Raw genomic sequence first — 21,278 nt, forward strand, 5'->3', positions numbered from 1 at the left:
CATAAATGATGTCCAGACCTCTCAAAATCAACGGAATTCCGAAAAAATGTCTGTTCACTCAAAAGTCAACTTTAGGTCAAACGGATTCCACTTTAAGGCTCAAAACTCCAAAAGTCACTTTAAAACCCACCCGATGACCTAGGGAAAGGTCAACAGGGGTAAAAGCACTATACAATCTGAGCTTCCTAACTTGTAAGAAAAGCAACTAAATTCCAAACAAATAGAGAACAGAAAAAGCAGCAACTGCTTCGGTCGTGCTAATAGATCACGAATCTCACTTTCGACCAGTCCAATAAAATCCTTGCGAAATTCCACCCAAGCTAGCCTTTTGAATCACTCAATTTGGCTTTAAAATGAGAGAGATATGATGTTTTCAAGTTTTGAAAGAAAGCAGATTTTTTAAGGGCGAACTTAGGGGCAAAATTACACCAAAAACCTAGCAGTGAATTTCTTTAGTAAAATGGTCATATCTCCCTCATACGATAGAGAAACGCAACGAGTCTTGTTGCTATAGCTCCAAAATTATGATACAGATCTAACGGTTCAATCGAAACACAAAACAAAGGTCGTTTGCTCATTATGATACCCTTTTTACTCAAAACAACGTTGAAACTAAACATAAACACTATCCAACCCAAACACATTCGAAACTCATTGAAATCTAACCAAAATTTGTGGACAAGTCCAAAATCATCATACGAACCTACTCGAACTCTCAAAACATCCAAATGAAACCATCTTGACTAGTTTTTTATCGTGGTCAACTCCAAATAATCTCAAAAGCTAGTTTCTGAACCAACCACCTAAATCACACCCGAACCTCTCGGGAACTGAACCAACAACTCGACCAAGTCATAAATCACATTCCGAAGCTAAAGGAACTGTCGGAATTCGATTACTGGCATGTTTACCCAAAAGTCAAATTTTGATCAAACTTCTCAAACTTAAGCCTTCAAAATTCTAAAATTTAGATTTTCTTCTCCGATTCTCATCCGATCACCCCAGGAGTGGCGCCACCCATGCCCACAAGCCATAAGCATCAAACAAAGCTAACAGAAAAAAAAAATCTTGGATCCAGGTCTTATTTCTTCCCCTGACCATCTTTTCACCATAATTAGGCATTTTAAATATTAAAACCGACTTAATTGTCAAAAAACAAACAAACGAACTCTAAAATTAGCTCCGTCAATTTTTAAAGGTCATAAATAATATTCCCAATCTAAAGGAATCTTCAGATCGCCAATTAGAGCACATTTCCCACAATAAACAATTTATCCAAATAATTAAATGTCGAAATTTACAAACTGAAACCTTTCCCAAAGTGAACCAAATGATATCCGTTTGATTTCAAATTTTGGTAGCATGTCAAAATAATTATAACGGAGCTTCTGGAATATACGACACGCAAACTAGAAGACCGATTCTCAAAACGACTGACCTGGTCGTTACATCAATCATATATGCAATTTAGAATTTCCTCTCCCGAGTTCAGTCCTAGATTGGTAGATAGTATTTTATTGGTCATCAAGTAATCAAACAATTAAGAACAATATTGAATAAATAAATCAATAAGGATAATCAAACCTCAATTAAATCTTCAGTTACAATATTCATGAATACCTCGCAACCCTAAGAAACGAGAGAACTAGTCACTCATGTTTGTGACACAATCACAAGTTAAAAAATCACTCAGACACTAGAAATAGAAGAAAAAAGATATAAACTCGATGAGTCCTCGCTCCATGGTGCTCTACCCTTATAATGATCTTCGTAGGCCAAAAGTCTCTTCAGAAACATCCTTGCAATGTATTTATACTGTGCTAGAATGTCTTTGGACCAAAATTTCCTTAATGAATCAAATAGATCTCAGACTAAGCAAAAAACTCATTTTACATGGTGTGGCCTACGCTGCATCAAGTCTAGTCTTTAGAGAGCTTAGGCAGTCTCAAACATGCCCTAATTTTGCATTGGCGTGAGGCGGGGCACGACGCGTGGCACATCGTGCCACTGGAGATTTTGAGAAAGGTCTGATTTCTTAGACAAGGTTGGACTTTGTACTTCCATCTGGTAGGGCACAGCACATGGTTCATGCTAGTGCATTTTTCCAAACGACTTTCATGCGTATTGCCAGTGTATTTTTCCCAGCGCCTTTCATTTTCTTCCATTTTTTTCATGCACGTTTGGTGTTTGGGTCCTAGACTTGATCCCTGTCTATGTCTTGAACTTCTACTTGGACTTTAAAGCTCATTTTTCATCCATGTTAGCACCAAATCATCTCTTTTTCATAAAATCATCTCCTACACAGTAAATTACAAATATTAAGTACAAAATAAAAACAAAATCATCACCTTAAAAACAAAAATCAGATCAAAATATCAGGCAAAACATAGCTAAAAACATGTACTTCTAGCTATGAATCGGAATTCTTACAAAATATTTAACTTTTTTATAATTTTATTTTATTTCTGTTAAAAGTATGATTGTAGCTCTTAAATTTTCCTATAGCTTTAATCCTTTAGCTATACTAGGAGTACAACTTATAACTTGTTCATTGTAATTGTGTCACGACCCTAATTACCGATCATGCGGGCACCTACCTTATTATCACTAGTAGGCGAACCCTTACCCGTTAATTCATTAATCATTAGCCAATTTTAACTTCTTTAATCATTTATACTTAAACAATCAATGATCATGTGAATGAATAAATAAATAAATAAATAAACAATTCATAATTAATAGATAATATAAGTGCGGAAGTCTTAACTATTACACCCCCAAGATTTGAAAATCATCGTACAAGGACTCTAACTAACAATGTCTAAAGAATGAAGTATATCCCAAATATAATAACAAAGAATGTCTGGAATAAAAATAGACATCTGGAAAGAGAGATCTTCAGGTGGCATGGCATGGATAGAAGCTCACCCTCGGATCTGATCAAGCAAACTAGCTTCAAGCTAGAGATGTAATCTGGATGAAATCTCTGGAACACAATCTGCACTCAAAAAGGGTGTAGCAAGGTAGTATCAGTACAAACACTATGTATCGGTAAGCATCATAGGCTGATTAAGATTAGTTCACGCATATAAGTATAAAATCAACAGGATAAACAGATAGGCACTTAATACTCAAATCCAAGTCACAGAATATCCCATAACGGAGTCACAACCTAAGATGAAGCTTCTAAACCACAAGTCTGTCGAGTTTCAATAATCTCACCTGATAATCACAAGTCCAAGTTCCTTCCCTAAGTAGAGTCACTAATCCACAATTTACCTCAGTCAATGATCATATCAATACCACAACAGCCGTTTCAGCAAACATAACAAAATCAGAACTAAACGAGCCATATAATAATGCAGAATAAAATGTAATGATGTGCAATGCAAAATATGATGATGTGCAATGCAATGTAATGCAATGCACTGGCCAAATACATACTGTACACACGTGCTACTGATGTCATAGCTCAGTAGTCATGACCTGCAGGGGACCCATGGTGTCCATGTACCACTCGTTCTGGATCCACTCCTCGGACCCGAGTCATAAATCCTCCACCCCGGAAAGAACCACGGTCGCGGCCATATCAATATACCTCTCGTCTCCGGAACTGACCTAGGACCACGAGCCCATAATCTAGGTCACATATGTGCCTTTCCATATATACATATACACCACTCGTTTCCGGAACCAAGCTCGGACCACGAGTTCACAACTAGCCTCAAATAGCATCACAAGCTCAACAAGAAGATTATATTAACTTCTTCGCAAATTACACATCACAATGTATGTCTCAATGTATTTCAGTTCATTAGTATGTATGGATTATGAACAACTAGCAATATCAATGTCAAACACAAGGCATCATGCCACAAGTCTTTCATAAATCCTTACCGAACCATTTTCATCATGTATGAGTGTATGAATGCATAAATGAGTGTAAACATAGTAAATCAATGCAAACCAATAAATCAAAAGTGAAGGTACAAGTCACAAGCCAGGAGTCGTACCAAGACTTAGATCAACTCAACCATGAAATGGATCATACAAACTGTCTCACCCAACATAAGAGCCTATGCCCCTATTTACTTCCACATATAGCAAGTACGCCTCACATTAAGTCTTGTATCACCAAGAAGCTCCACTTTTCTATATATTATCATCAACAGTAAATCATACATCAAGTTTTCATCTACGTATTGTCATAAATATATAAATCACAATTCAGGTCTAAACCCAAAATTTCTTCCTTTCTCCGATGATATGTGTCACAATAAAACAGAATTGAGTACAACACAACAATTCAGATAATAAGTCTAATCACAATAACGGGGCAATGACCCACCATCAACAACAATCAACCTAATAGAAATCCATCCTGAATCGCCACAGTATGCATACAACTACACCTCATATTTCAGTACATAAAGTAATGGCGACGAGCCCACAAAATCAGAAGTCATACCAACCTAGCTAATATCTAGCCAAAACACCATGTCTGAAGATTTAATCATGCTTTCTCCCATCAATTATACACAATACATACGTTTCGTTAATCAAAGTCTAACTAAAGTAAGTCATAACCTACCTCAAATGCAGAACAGGAGCCACGAACTACTCCACACGAGTCTTCTATTTCCAAAGCGCCTCATAACGGTCAAAGTCTAACAATATGATGCTAAGTAAGAAACAAACCATGTATTTAAACAAGAACAACAATTTGGGCATGAAGACCCACTTACTTCTACCCCTTTTTAATGGATGAAACCATCCTTTAATGGTGAATTTATCATAACTTCTATCTCTACAATCATTAACCTTCAATTTAACTAGTTTCTCCATGAATGACTCAATTTACACTCGAACCTTGCGGAACCCAACCAAATGACTTTATTAAGTCATATATCATATTAACTCGACTTGGGGAAGGTTCAACAAGGGTAATTAGGTCAAAAGCACTATAACCACTAAATGAATCGTTACAAATTGTTAATTTTTCATTTATTCAATTGCACGTTTTTGCATTTGAGAACATTTTAATGAGAAATTTAAAGGTTAATACTTCCAACAAGTTAAGTAAAATGATTTTTTCGTTTAACTATCTAGTATTAAAAAATTTACAGGCTCGACTAGTCTAGATTAGTGTCATAGATCTACAAAGGGGAGTAAACCGCTCCCTATCAAGAAGTTCTTTACTCATAGCACTTGAAATCAAACCTTTAATTAAGGGTGGAGGGATTGTGATCATCCCATGACACCCCTTGGTGGTATTAAGCCATAAGATTCAAATAAAAACAATAGGAGATTCAAAGTAGATTTGCTGATGATATAATATTCTCGTCCCAATTAGAAAAAGAATTAAATGAAAAATATGATTGACTAAAATTGGCTTCTGTATTTATAACTTGCTATCAATTAGTGATGTAAATCGGTATCATATTTTTAGAAAATAATAGATTGTCTAGTACTATCCATAGCATAAATAATCGATTGGCAGAATGATGTTCCAATAGTATTGCTGTAAAATACAATTAGACCAAAAGTACCTTTTAGCTGACCCCCAAATAATGCATTGAGTGTCTTCTCCACTATACCCATTGACTTTCAATGTAAAAAACCGCCCTAAGTCAATGAAATTATCCATAAAAATCCCTGCCCCATCACCGTCAGTCCCTTTCTTTCCATCACTGCTACAACCAAAAAAAGACCCCAAATCCAATATATAAATCTCTTCCAACATCTAAAATAAGGAAAAATTCCAAAGAAGAAATACATGAATACATTTATTATAGACTGAATTTACAATTTATGTTCGAGATAAAATTAAATATATATACTCTAGATAATTAATATATAATAAGTGTGTATATATTATACATTGAAGTTACCGTGAATATATATTGATCATTCATTGAGTATATCGATTATTCATCAAGTATTCATAGATTATACACTAATGACAAAATATGTGATTCCACAATTGAAATTTCAAGTTCATCAAGCAATTAACAATTGCTTGAAAATGCTACCAAGGTTAGAAAAACCATCACGACTCCACCTTGAGGTCACTAACAACTTTCTATGTTCTTTGAAACACCATCCATCACCGCAGATCCAAACATATGAAATTTTACATCGGGACACCACCATTAAAGCTCTTTCAAACACCTCAAATCCACCAAACTCCACTAAATTTTCACCATCTCGAATAAAGCTCTATCATAACAACTTTAGATTTGGGCGACCCTTACTAACAATATCAAACACTAAATCTTGTCGAAGAGATGGGTGGTGGAGGAGATGAAAGGTGGTGAGAGAGAAGAATAGAAGAATGGCAAAGAAGAAGAGAAGATGAAATGAAGAAGAAAGGACAGGCAGAGGAGAAGAAGAAGAAGAGATATCACAGAGAAAAAAGAGGAAAGAGAACCCATTAAAATTTGTGAATTTTGAGACCCGAATATTTATTCTGGTTAGTTTATAATGTGAGACTTTTTTTAAATGAACTTAATTAGGCTACTATAAATAGGGCAAAAAGTCCTAAATACATGGACATGAAATACCTTTTGAGCCCGTTTGGATTGACTTACCGCTTAAAGCTGTTTGCAGCTTATAAGCTGAAAAAAATAAGTTGGGGTAGTCCAACTTATTTTTTTTGGCTTATAAGCTGTTTTCAGCTTATAAGCTGCTTTAGATAAACTAAGTCAAATGTGTCCAATTATTTTTTTGAGCTTATTTTAAGCATAAAATGACTTTAAGCTGGCCAGCCAAACACTCAAAAAAGCTGAAAACAGCTTATAAGCCAACTTATAAGCCAATCCAAACGGGCTCTTTGTATCGATAAGACAAGTTGCTAAAGTGAAGAGAAAGAGAGCATATATGACTAAACATAAAGATTCAACATATTCTATAATTTTATGCAAATAACTTAGTCGATCGAACAACAGTAGTTAATTTTTCTGAATAAACATAAATAACTGCAATAAAAAATTACGAAAACAAGAAATGGAAACAAAAATGCAACAAATTAAGGCGAACACTATGAAAGAATAACCATAGAACAACATAAGTATAACATTCTCAATTAAGATCCTTGGAATGTCCATCATCTTCAACATTGGTGTGATCGTCTTCGGTTTGTGCAGGCTCTATATTGCTTTTGGCCCTAAAGCCAAAATCATTTTGGTTAGTATCCATAGTTTCAACCAACCATGTGTCACTGATCAATCTTTCATTGAACTAGTTGAAGGGGTGATAGTTTTGTTCACGAGCTTGAAATCGAAGGGAGGATTTGGAGGTTGATTGAGTTGTTCCTTTCTTTCATTAAGTTTAGCCATCTTAACAGTAGACAAATTCAACAATCCTTTAATTTGTCTAGTGTCAAAATCATAAATACTCTTTCCCTCTATAAATTGGTTGAAGAGGAGGTCCATTTTCTTCTCCTCACTCATTTTCTCTATTTTTCTTATTTTTTCTTCTTGCTCATTCACTTTTTTAACAAATAGGTTTCATGTTTAACTAAATCCTTAAGCCTTTCCCCTCAAAAAATCTTAAGTACCTCAGTAATACCTCCTTAGCCAAAGTTGTAGATTTCCAAGCAACTGGTTGGATTTTTCCTAGGTAAAAAATAATATGGCAATATCTACATCACATAGAATAGAAACCTCTTCTGCTTTCTTAAATAAACTTGTTGCTCTTCTATCTAAGATGGAGTTCCTCACATTTTCATTACAGTTCTTGGTATGCCTAAGCCTCTTTCTATCCATTTTTGATACTCAAATATATATATAAAAAAAAAAAAAAAAAAAAAAAAAACAGTTCCATTAGGAGTAGAATATATGACACATGAAGAGGTGTGTGGCTTTTATTGATGCCTAGCAGGAATTGTTACTTTAGTCAAATTTAGAAATTTCAAGTTGGTACAGTTAATTTAGTCCAAATAGGGTAATATTATAGTACATTTACCTTTTATAATCATGAAAAAGGATATGCTTTTAATTTTTTATCATTCATAATCATATCATTATTACTTTGCTATATGGTTATTATTTTCTCCATATAAGGAAAAGTAATAGTTTTCGACACGTCCCAATAAGGAGAAATATGATCAGCACCTAATGCCACTAACATGCATCAAGTTCAAAACCATGCATATTGTCTCAAACCAAATTACCCTCTAGCTGTGATGGCACCTGACGAACCTTAAGCCAGGAGAATCAAAACTAAATATGCGGAAGCATCAATTGAGTCTTAACAAAATAACATACCATAAACATAAGATGAATCTGATACAAGTGTGAAAGCTATAAAACCCCAAAATTCGAACATAATACTAAACACCCCAATACCAATTGTCGCATTGTCATGAGCAAGCCTAGAAAGAAAATGTCACCACCAGAAAAATCATAAGTCGTGAAGGTACGTACCCCTAATAGGTATGTAAGCCAACAACCAATTAATAAAATTACTTAGGCGAAAAGTAAAGTGAAAACACAAAATATCCATAATCATGTTTGTACTAATAAATAAACTGCAAAATAACAAAATACCACCCAAGACTTGTGTCATGTGTATAAGAGCTACCACGAGTATCAACACAAGTCTGAATGACCAAAATACACTGTCTATGGAAATAAATAAGACTGACATGAATAAAAATGGATAGAAGGAGGATGGTGGTGCAGATCATCCAAGCAGCTCACCGTGATCTCTAAAAGTGAAGCCTCGGGCTCAGTACGCTCCACGAGAACCACTCATGCTCGGTACGGAATCTGCACCACAAAGAGTGAAGCAAGTGTAGTATGAGTATGGAAAGCACGTGTATTCAATAAATCTCATAGACTGAAAATGAAGAAGTTGTGATGAGATTATTAAGAAAATCTTATTTAACCTTACCAATTTTACCTTCATATCGAACGTTTAAATATTAATAGAATAAATATTAAGCAAAGTATCTAGTAGAGGCAGATAATCAGGTAAGCAAATAATCAGTTAAAGAATCTATGAAGCAAAGAAATGTCATACCATGCTTTTACATTGCATGACGTTTATTATACACGGAGCTCCACGAAACTCTACGGGAGACGTGACCCATTGAGGACTCGTGAGGTCCTTATAACCCGACACGGATGGTCTTCACGTGTCAGTGAGGATGATCTCAATGCACTTCCAAACAATTCCGGCATGATATCCATGTTCTTAAACTTAAATTCATATTTGATCACAAATCAATGTATGACATGATAAATTATCGATGTAAGAGAATATTGAAAAATGAGTCCTCTTTTCCACTTAAACCCTTTAGTAATTGCATGAATATCAGATACATCTCAATTACAATCATGTATAGAGCATAACTACACAACTACCTAGACTATCACAAATATATAAGTCCGATGAAGTGATGACTGCACGTAAACAAGAACCAAATCAAATAACTACCAGCTAATGCCCATATGCTTTGGCATCTCAGATTATTATTATTATTATTATCGTTATTATTATTATCATTATCATTATTATCATTATCATTATCATCATCATCATCATCATCATTATCATCATTATCAGTATCATTATTATCATTATGATCATCATCATCATCATCATCATCATTATGATCATTATTATCATTATCATTATTGTCATTATCATTATTATCATTATCATTATCATTATCGTGATCATCATCCTCATCATCATCCTCATCGTGATCATCATCCTCATCACCATCGTCATCATCATCATCGTCATCATCATCGTCATCATCGTCATCATCATCGTCGTCGTTGTCATCATCATCATCATTATCGTCGTCGTCGTCGTCGTCGTCGTCGTCGTCGTCGTCGTCGTCGTCATCATCCTCATCATCGTCGTCGTCGTCGTCATCCTCATCATCATCACCATCGTCGTCGTCGTCATAATCATCATCATCATCATCATTTATTATTATCATCATTATTATCAGTATTATTATTATTATTATTATTATTATTATTATTATTATTATTAAATCATCATCATCATCATTTGTTATTATCATCATTATTATCATTATTATCATTATCATTATTATTATTATGATTAAATCATCATCATTTGTTATTATCATCATTATTATCATTATTATTATTATTATTATTATTATCATTATGATTATCATTATTATGATTAATTATTCTTCTTATTATTATTATTATTATTATTATTATTATTATTATCATTATCATTATTATTATTGTTATCATTTTTTTATTATTAGCATTATCATTATTATTATTATTATTATTATTATTATTATTATTATTATTATTATTATTATTAATAATAATTATTCTTATTATTATCATTATTATTATTATTATTATTAATTATTCTTATTATTATTATTATTATTATTATTATTATTATTATCATTATTATTATTGTTATCATTATCATTATTATCATTATAATTATTATTATTATCATAATTATCATTATTATTATTATTATTATTTATCATTATTATTAATTATTATTATTATTATTATTATTTATCATTATTATTAATTATTATTATTATTATTATTATTATTATTATTATTATTATTATTATTATTATTATTATTATTATTATTATTATCATTATCATTATTGTTTTCATCAATCTTTACTTGTCGAAAACGTGTCTCAAAAGATGTATAGAAAGTCTTAACATACCTCAAGTGTCACGACCAGTTAGGTCGTTTTGGCTAATTTGACTAATTTAGCCTATTTGACCCTTTCCCTAGCTTCATCATAATTTATTTAACTTGTGGGGGTGGTTGGCATGATTCTCGAGGCAGTATGATTTGAGTGACAAAATGGAGTTTTTGGGAATTTTTAAGGATTGAGTTGACCAAAGTAAACGCCGACGGTAAGCGAGCCTGTTTGGAAGTTTTGTCGATTCCATTAGTTTTGGAATGTCAATTATAGCTTGGTTGAGTTGTTGGTTCGGTTTCGAGGGGCTAGGGGTATTTTGGTCATTTGGTTGGAAAAATAGTTTTAGAGCTTTTGGGGTTGACCGGGTCAAGATGACCTTTTTTGAAAATTCTGAGTGCGCCAGTGAGTTCGTAGCGAGCTTTTTAGCGAAGATGCATATTTGATTTTTATCCAAGAGATTCCGGATGAGTCTCAGGATTTCAAGGTGAAGGAGTCAAAAATCAGAAAATCTGGTTTTAGCTATTACTGGAGTTGTTAATCGTGATGCCACATGGCGTGACCATGAGTTGCTGACAGTCTGGTCATCGTGGTCTAGAGGCTTTCGTCGTGATCGCGATGGTTTATTTGTCCACGACCTCGCGATCGCGTGGATGGGTCCCGCGATCGCAAAGACGGGGTACCTGGGCAGATTCTAAAAAAACCCCATTTCATTATTTGACTCCTCGTTCACATAATTATCTTTTAGGAGCTCATTTGGAGGTGATTTTGGGAGATTTTGCAAATATCATCTATTGGGTAATATTCTAACCCTCTTTTTGTGATTATTCCACGAATTAGTAAGGATTGTCATGTTAGGATTCATGATTTAAGAGTAGAAAATTGGAAATTTTGAACCCTAGTCTTGAATTATGAAATTCTTCAATTGTGTATGAAATTGTAGATGGATTTGATTGATTTTTGGTATATAGACTCTATATATAACGACCTGTTTGGTCGTTATAGCACTTTTGACCCATTTACCCCTGTTGACCCTTCCCAGAGCCCTAGTAGTACAATTTTGACCCGCGGGGATGGGTGGTATGGTTCTCAAGGTGATCAGGCGAGATTTTATGATGTCTTTTGTGAAATAGAGCCTTAAAGTGAAAAATGTTTGGTCAATAGTTGACTTTTGGGTAAACGACCTTTTTTAGAAATCTGTCGATTTTGAGAGATCCGGATGGTCGTTTATGATTTAGTGGATGATCAGTTCGGTTCCCGAGTCACTCGGGAGCGTTTTGGGTTATTGGTTGGAAAGTTAGTCTTTGGCCATTGGGTATTAACCCGGTCAAATGGACCTTCGGTGGGAGTTCCGAGACCACAAGTGAGTCTGTAGCGTGGTTTTATGTATGGTTGCATTTCTGGGTTGTATCTGGGAGGTCTTGGGTGATTGTCGGATTTTGGGATTGAGATTGTAAAAACCAAAAGTTTTCTGGTGTCCGGTGTCCTTCGTAGCAGCACCAGATGCGCTGTTGCGGACCCACCACGGTGGGGGCCTGGTCCGCTATGGCGAGAGTGAGAGTTTCATGGTGAGTCGCCACAGCTGACAGGGATCCACAGTGGCGGATGCACGGTAGCATATGAGGGTTCACTGTAGCAGACGGCCAACCGCTACAGCGAATGATAGGACCAGAATCCTATTTAATTTCCTAGTTAAAACCCTTCATTTCCTTTCCTTTCATTTATTGTTCCTAACCATCTTTGAGGTGATTTGAAAGAAGTCTTGGCTGATTTCGGTAAGTTCCCTAACCTAGAATTCATTCTTTTACCTTCCCTAAACTTGAATCCATGCTAAAAATTCTATAGAACTTAAGAAGGAAGATGGGTTTTGATGTCTATGTCATTATTTGAGTTTAAATCTTTCTAAATGAGATTTTTTTATGGATTTGACTAATCTAATTATGGAATTTGATGATTTAGTAACTAATAGGCTTGAATCTTCCATTATTGTTGATGAATTGAAAACTAAAAGTTAGGGTTTATGCCCAAATTGGGGATTTTGACTTGAATGATGGAATTGATCTATTCTTGATTTAATCTAGCAATTGAGTAGTGGAATTGAACTTCTAGAATGTTAGGTTACCAATTTCACCTTTGAAATACCCATTTTGCTCTTGTGGGCCTGTTTTCCACTTTTTTCATGATTGATATTGATCAAAGGATAATATAGTAATATGGATATTGTTCTTCCTTGTTTCTAAATTAGAATTCAATTATGGACAGACTTTGAGTACTTGGAAGCTCTCTGAAAAGGCAAAGCAAAGGTTTGAATATTTGTGGCTCCCCCTCGGCTACCAGGTAGGTTACGGCTTACCTAAGGGTAAGACTTCAGTTAGCGAAGCATATGTAGAGTTAGTGATTGTTAGAGAAATCATGTTACGCCTTCGGGTATGAAGTTGGTATTGTTGTTTTATTGTGGCTTGTTGCCTTGTTGTGATCTATTGGCTTGTCGCCATGTGTGTGATACTAGACTTGATACTTAGTTGCCTAATCATGATTATGAAACTGCATCTCTCATTTATTAGGCATTATCTGGTATAGAGGAAGGATTTGACTTATTCTTGATATTGTGGTATGTGTCCATGTGTGGCACGATTAGTATTGATATATTCTTATTGGGATTGATATATTCTCACTATCATTGATATCAGTCATACTCATGTATTTGGATCGGGTTGCACGCCACAACACATATATATATTTGGATCGGGTTGCACGCTGCAACATCTATATTGAATCGGGTTGCACGCAACAGCAGGTACATGGACTTTGCGGGTCCCCTATGGGTCATGACTGTCGAGGCGTGGAGATATTCCACCCAAAGCATCTGTGTACGGAGATTACATTTTCCATTGCATTGCATATGCATTCATTATTTTCATCTCATTTTGCATCGATTGATTGGATCTGTTGGTTGTACTTGTGTTGTAGTTATTATAAGGAATTGTGGAAAATTTGGCAGATTTGTGTTTAGGTGCTTCACCATAGGCTATGATTCGGCTATTAGATCTTTCTGTACTTGAATTGCTATTCTTGGACTGTGTTGTATTACACTTGGTTGTGAGCATGTCTATCTTTCAGTCTCTTCCTTTATATATGTTAGCTAATTGTTATCGGCCTATAATACCTACCAGTACATAGTGTTTGTACTGATACTACCTTGTTGCATTCTTTTATGAATGCAGAGTACGTGAAAGGTTCCACATCCTATCTTAGTGACTGATTCCCGAGGCCTTTGTTGACGAGTATCTAGGGTGAGCACATGGATGGATCCGCAACCCGGATGACTCTTTATTTATTACTTGTCTTATTTGTTATACTGAGACAATATTTCACTTGTTCAGACTTATGTATTTCATATTCAGACTTGTAGTGATGTAGTAGTGGCTCTTGTACGGCCTTAGACCAGATTCATTGGGATTGTATGTATTATTTCCGCACTTATCTATTTATCCTTATTTATATCTACGGTTGAGACTTATAATTCTATTGTCTTAATTTCTTTATTGTGGTTGGATGAATAATAGGAAAGGATTCGCCTACCAAGGTGGGAAATGGTAGGTGCCCGCATGACTTGTGATTTTGGGTCACAACACTATAAGTCATGGGTAAACTAATTTTGGACTGAATTTCCTATTTTGTCCTTTGAGGCTCAGAATCCTATTTTGGGTGGCTTTTGGGCTTGGGATTTAAGTATAGCATTACGGATACAGTTAGTCTTGTATTCTTACTAGATACCGTATTTGAACAGATTGGGATCGATCAGAGGCTCTACGGAAAGGCAAGGCTCTGTTGTGACTGTCAGATTCTATATTCAGGCATGTTGAGACTATGAACCTTATTTTAAAGCATCGTGTTGGTATAATGGTCTAAATAAGAGGGATAAATGGGGTAATTAAGGGGGTCCCGATGCTTGTAAGGTGACGAACACTTGTATCGGGTACTGATGCCATGATGAGGGAATTTGCGTACTTTAAATTGTATAGTCCGGTCTGAATGCCACACTTTGGGCATTAGCTGATAGCATAGATTGTTGAATGACTTGTCGTGGGCATGACACCCGTTTATTTATTTATTTATTTATTTATTTATTTATTTATTTATTTATTTATTTCATCTATGCTTTCAACCTGTCTTATATGTGCTTAAATGTTGTCATCACTTCTGAAATACTTGTTATAAAAGTGGAAAAGAGGTTAAAGATTGAGTCTTTATTACTTTACATTGATTGTTGCTGTTAACATGTCATATTCATGCTTTCATATGGTATCTCATATATATTACACCTAAGGATACATATGTTGGGTCCGAGAGAAATGATTTTGGATGGTTGGTACAAGCATATGGGCCAATTGGCTGAGTGATGTAGCTGATATGAGCCGATTGGCTAGTGACAGGTAATGCAAGCCTAAGAATGGCTAAATGATGTGATTGACAGCCAAATATGGCTAGGAAACCCGAAGGGAAATGGTTCCGGGTGGTATATGGACCTCGCGAGTCCCCAAAAATCATGCTCCCTATTGAAGGAGCGTGTGTGTACCGAAGATGGAAAGTCCTTGCATTGTATATCACCTGCATTTCTCATCATTTCTTCTATTTGTGTTGTTTGGTGTGTTTAATTGATATTGAATTCTTGGACTGCTTGAAATAGACTTGCTGGACTGTACTTAAGGGTTTAGATGCTATAACCTAGGCTTGAAATTAGAGATTGATATGATTATCGGATTATTATGGAGTACTAACCGCAGTTAAGTGTAGAAGTACTAAGTTTGTCACACCCCAACCAGAGGGGCATGACTGGTACCCGGACCTAACATACCGAGCACCAACATAACGTACCAGTATATATATATAACCGTGCATGTCATACGCCTTCAGTGGCATTCAGATGTAAAGGTTGACTCTCTTTTATCTCATGTTACCTTCATGTCTTTATTATGTTGTTCTTCATGCCTTACATACTCAGTACTCTATCCGTACTAATGCCCCTCTCCTGGGGCGCTGTGTTTCATGCCCGCAGGTTCAGGTAGACAGGTTGATGATCCTCCTCTATAAGTTGATGTTCAGCTGACATTGGAGCGCTCCTCTCATTCCGGAGTTGCAGTCTAGTTTTGGTACGATATTCTTTTATGTACATACGGGGTATGGCGGGGCCCTATCCCGACTTCTTTATGGTAGGTACTCCAGTAGAGACTTGTAGACAGTCCTGATTTAGCTAGGTTTTGTGTGGCCCCTTCAGCCTATATTTTCGTTGTATGGTACTTCTCAATGACCATGTCGACTTGCTCAGCTTTTGACTAGTATAGTGTTACATCCGACATTTTCCCTTATTCGAAAAATTCAAGATAAATGGACTTGTGATGAATAAGGCCACTATTGGACATTTCTTGGTATGAATGTGTAGGTTATGAATACGTTGGTGTGGAATTACGGAAGGAGGCGAAGGGCAAAATTGGAATTTTGGAAACTTGTTCCATAAATTACAAAATTAGCCAAGTTGGACTCAAAAAAAAAATAAGAGAACAAGGCCCAAACTTGGAGGCCCAACCGGCCATATTGGCCCAAAATCCATGGCCATAAGTCATGTGATTAGTCACATGACTAGTTAATATAAAGAGGTAATAATACATGTTTATCCAAAGAAGCTTCAAGAAAAAGAATTGAGAGGAAGAGAAAGAGGCATTTCGGGTTTGAAGGAGAAAAAGAAAGAAAATTTTTTTGAGGCCTAATCTTTGGTTTAAAAATCAAGTTCTTGTGGGAATATTACCAAGTGCAAAGCCCTCTACAAGTTGGTATAAGTATTGTGGCAAGAAAGCAATTCTATCCTCCAAGTGAAGAACTTGAAGAAAGGTGAGGATTTAATGCTTTTGTTATGTTATAAATGGTATATGTATGTTGTAGTATGTGTGAATGAATGAAAAACATGGAAATTTTGTGTGTGGAAAGATATGCATGTTGGCCGAATATATGTATATGTATTACATGTCTTGAATGATTTGAATTCATGTTGTAATTTAGTTGTAGTGTGGTGGAAATTGTATTAGAAATGGAAGTGGAATGAATTAGTGAAAATTGAAGAATGTAGGAGGTGGCCGTGTGGTATGGTCATGTGTTGATGGAGTATGAATTTGATCTTGTTTGTATATTAAGTATGTTATGGTGAAGTGAATGGAAAAGATAACAATCTTTATTGTTTTGGAAAAATGGTTATCAAGTTGTTGTAGGAAAGTATGCAACTTTGTTATGATTTATGTAAAAATGGAAATGAAGGTATCAAGAGGCAAATTATGATTATTGTTGATGAATTTGGAAGATGGAAATGTGTTATGAACTTGTATGTTGAAAGTTAGGAAAAGATTGGAAAAGTAGTGATTTAATGGAAAGTTGGAATGTTTGTGTATCTTATGAATATTATGTGAAAATGGTATGGATGCCTCCGGTGTATGTCGTAATGATTTTGATGGATAATGGATATGAAAATAATAAGTTTGGTTTGGAAATGCAAGTTTGAAACGAAAAATGTTTCGTTATGTCGAAAGATGGCTAATGATGCCTTAGTGTATGTTTTAATGTCCATTGATGTTTTGATGTCATTTCTGGGTTGTTGTGTTGATGAATTGAGCCGAGCTAAGTCTCGGGGATGTCGTATATACAGAGGAAATGCTGCCGAAATTTCGGTAGGCAAGTATGTGTAAAGTTGGAATATGGAAAGAATGAAACTAACAAATGGTAAACTTGACCATTTCCAGATTTTGGACGAAATTTGGGTTGACGCCAAGCGAGCGTAAGGCGCTATCGAGGTATGTGAAGCATTTCCCTATGTTCCTAGGCATGTTCTGGATGTGATAGGCTCGGCCGCGAGCCTTAAGTACGACTCCGTTCCCCGGAATTCGAGACGGAAAACCGCTCCAATTCCTTCAATTCAATTGAAGCTATTTTCTTACAAATTGCCTTTAAAGTGAATTTTTGTACAAAACTTCCCCAAACGGAGTCGGAACACTTCCAAACGACCATGGATGACCTCATAAGGTCTATTAGCAATAATTTACCTATGTAGCCTCGAGTTGGTCCGAGGCGGGCCCACAAGGCCCGATATCTTCTGTAAAATTTTAAATATTTCCGTTTTGTCCGATTTTCTCTAAAAATCTTTTGGACTACTATTTTGTGTATGATATAACCATTTTTGTGCGATTTATACGAAATGATTTTTGAACATCTGAGATTCTGATTCTGATAATAATCTGTCGTGCCTTCCCGACTAGGATGTAGGCTCGTACTATGCATACTATCTGGATACTATGATTTGACTCGCCATTTGGAACCCTTCAGGTTGATCGAGTCTGTATGTTGAGTCTGTATGTAAGTAGTTTCTCATTTATCGGTTCGTGTCTGTCTCAATGCATTCTTTCACTGCGACCCGGGCCAGGTTCTGTTATCGTGCATATTTCTCTGCATTGTTCACCGCGTCCCTCGGCGTACGGGCCGGGATCTGTATGTCTGTATGACATTATGATTTGTGTATGGGGATGGCGGCCAGGATGGCATATGATCTGATCTGATTCTGTCTGTCCACCGCATCCCGTACTAAGAGGGCCGGGTTCTGTTACCGCGCCCCCAGACAGGGCCGGGATCTGTATGAATGTATGCGTGTGCCATCTATATTTATATAAGCACATGCCTCTGTATGATTCTGTATGACTCTGTACTACTCTACATGCATAATTCTATCTGACATACTTCTGTCTGTCCGTCTGAATTACGACTATGTCTGTATGTCCGTATGGATTCTGATTCTGCTCATCTGTCCGTATTAGGATTCCGTCTGTCTGTCCGAACCATGATTCTGTTTATCTGTAAAGAACACGATTCTGTATGTCTGTCTGGATCATGACTCTGTCCGTCAGTCTGATTTATGGTTTTGTTCGTTATATTTCTGTGACTCCGGTTCGGCCTATGTTTATATCTGTTATGTTCTGCTTTACATACTCGGTACATTTTTCGTACTGACCCCCGTTCTTCGGGGGCTGCGCTACATGCCCGCAGGTACCGACGCACCAGGTGATACGCCGCCAGCGTAGGTTTCTGATTCAGCTGTTTTGAAGAGCTCCTTTGATCCGGAGCGTATATTTTTGGTATATATCTCCTGTCTTCTGTATACTCTGTATGTATGGATATTCTGGGTACGGCGGGGCCCTGTCCCGTCATATGACTCTGTATGTCTGTAGAGGCCTGTAGATAGATGTGGGTTACGGGTTTCGTCTGTATGTTAGCCTTGTCGGCTTATCCGTATGTTTCTGTATGTTCAGATATATATATGTTTGCGCGCGTGCCGTAGTTGTATCGGCTTACTTTTGTAATTTCTGTTTCAAAAAAAAAAAACTGTATGATACGAAATTCGGTCGGGTAGGTATGTACGGGTACCCAGCTAGGGTGCCAGTCGCGGCCCACGGGGTTGGGTCGTGACATATAGTTGCATAGTATGTCTTCTTGGGCTCATCCCTTTCTTAGTATATTTCTAATATGTTTAGCAAAATTTCATCTGGTGACCCCTGAGGTCCACTTTTGTTCATGATTATGATAGGAAAGTATGTTTAGCGGTGCTCGGCAGGTAGGGCCCGTATGCTCATCATGGCCTCCAGTTTGGGTCGTGACAAACTTGTTATCAGAGCAGTTGCATCCTAGGGTTGTCTACAAGCCGTGTCTAGCAGAGTCTTGTTTATGGTGTGCTGTACACCACACTTATAAACAAGAGGTTGCAGGGTATTTAGGAAGATTTTCCTCCTTTCTAATCTTAGATCGTGCGACAGAGTAGCACCATCAGGAATTTTTTCTCTAATAACGTATTGTGGTTTCAGTGATGCCTGTGACGAGGAAAGCTTTAGCCAGCCAGAGAGGAAAGGCTGTGACAGATTAGGGTACTATTAGAGTGCCACCAGTAGCTACAGGTCATGGCGAGTCTCAGAGTGAGGACCCATCCCAGTCTTCTCAGAGACCTTCCGCTCCAGCAGATCCCAGAGGGGCTGCAGCAACAGTACCCCCTGTTCCTCCATATGATGTCTCAGGCCAAGAGATGCGAGAGGCTATTCAGTTGTTGACTCAGTTATTAGCCGCTCAGGCCCAACATCAGGGTACTGGTTACATAGTCAAAAAAGTTAAATTTCAAAGAAAGCTCAAAAAAGCTCTCAAAGAAAACCCTAAAAAACAAACCTTAGTGCTTGTCGTCAGCATGGCTACGGCCACCGTCGGTGCATGGACACCCCTACTTGGGGGTGACCAGCATCGGCCTCATGAAGAACCACCACCAAAACATCTATATGCCCAGATTTTAAACCCTTTGATTGAAACAACCACTATAAAACCTAACCCAAACCCTATTCAAGAGAAACCTTTAACGAATGTGTATGGTGAGCCCATGGTGTTGTGGGATGAAGCAGAAGTGAATGCAATGATAATACAAGAGAAACTCCAATACGCAGTGATAGGTAAGTTCTCATATGGATGGCCTGAACTTGGAGAACTACGCAAAATAATCCCTCTTCAATGTGAGATTAAATATGAGTGCCCCATTGGATACTTGTGTGAACGACATCTGCTCCTCATATTATCATCCATGGAAGACTATATTCATGTGATGTCCAAACCTGCATAAAACTTGAAGGATAAGGATGGATTCTATCAGAAAGAGTGCAAAATTGGAACTTTGGTTCCATCCTGAATATGAAACCTCAACTGCCCTTGCATGGATATCTTTTCCTTCATTAGCTCCTAACTTTTTTGTTAAGGAGTCTCTTTTTACAATGTCTAAAGCAGTAGGGAAACCATTACATGTTGATATGGCAGCGAAGAACAAGTCTAGGCCTAGTTGTGCAAAGGTGAAGGTGGAGGTTGATTTATAAAAAGACTTCCCTAAAAGAATAAATGTTGGTATGAAAAGGTCGCTCACTGGAGAGATCATTGCAAACTGGATTGATATTAAATATGATTACATGCCAAAGTATTATAAATCATGCAGACTACAAAGGCACAATGAGAAGCAATGCTTTATACTTCATCCAGATTTAAAACTAGCTAAGGAGAACAAGGAAGAAGAACCTGCAGAGATAAGTTTTTACTGCTGCAAACATGAAACAATAAGAGAAGATGACAAAGGATGCTACATGCACAAATCTTGTGATGGACAAAGGAAAGAAAGCAATGAATAATGCAGTGCCAGCAAAAGATGATTGGAATCATGGTAGGAGGAATAATGAAAGGGCACAGAAGAGGACTCAAGATAATATGAACAAGAAGGTGGAGCATAAAGGAGTGATCAATGGTTGGGGGATTTTAAAGGATAAGAGAATCTTCAATAATCCTCAATCAGATGATGTTGGTAATAATGTGGAAATAAATAATTCTTCTGCAGTCCTTGATGAACAAAATGAGAAGGCAATCAACTTGGAGGAAAAAGAGAGGCAAAACAAAGGAAACTCTGAACCAGAAAAAGAGTCAACAAAGCCTTGGGTAGAAAAATCTTTTGGTAAACAAGCAAAGAGTAGTGTTCCTATTGAAGATCAAGT

At 36.6% G+C, this 21,278-nt stretch overlaps 1 long non-coding RNA gene across 2 annotated transcripts; it reads right to left on the reverse strand.

The window, feature by feature from the left end:
* Window positions 1-1,589: 1,589 nt before the first annotated feature.
* Window positions 1,590-6,562, reverse strand: LOC132636277 (uncharacterized). Of its 2 annotated transcripts, XR_009581167.1 has the most exons (4): window positions 5,550-6,562; window positions 4,592-4,667; window positions 2,929-2,998; window positions 1,590-2,297 (listed from the first exon to the last, which is right to left on the reverse strand). It is a non-coding gene; the product is annotated as an uncharacterized LOC132636277 (long non-coding RNA). The 2 variants fall into 2 exon arrangements; XR_009581166.1 differs by lacking the exon at window positions 1,590-2,297 and having other exon boundaries at window positions 2,710-2,998.
* Between the last annotated feature and the right edge of the window lie 14,716 nt (window positions 6,563-21,278).

The sequence above is a fragment of the Lycium barbarum genome, chromosome 4 (assembly GCF_019175385.1).
Source record: "Lycium barbarum isolate Lr01 chromosome 4, ASM1917538v2, whole genome shotgun sequence".
In the NCBI taxonomy this organism is placed as follows: Eukaryota; Viridiplantae; Streptophyta; class Magnoliopsida; order Solanales; family Solanaceae; genus Lycium; species Lycium barbarum.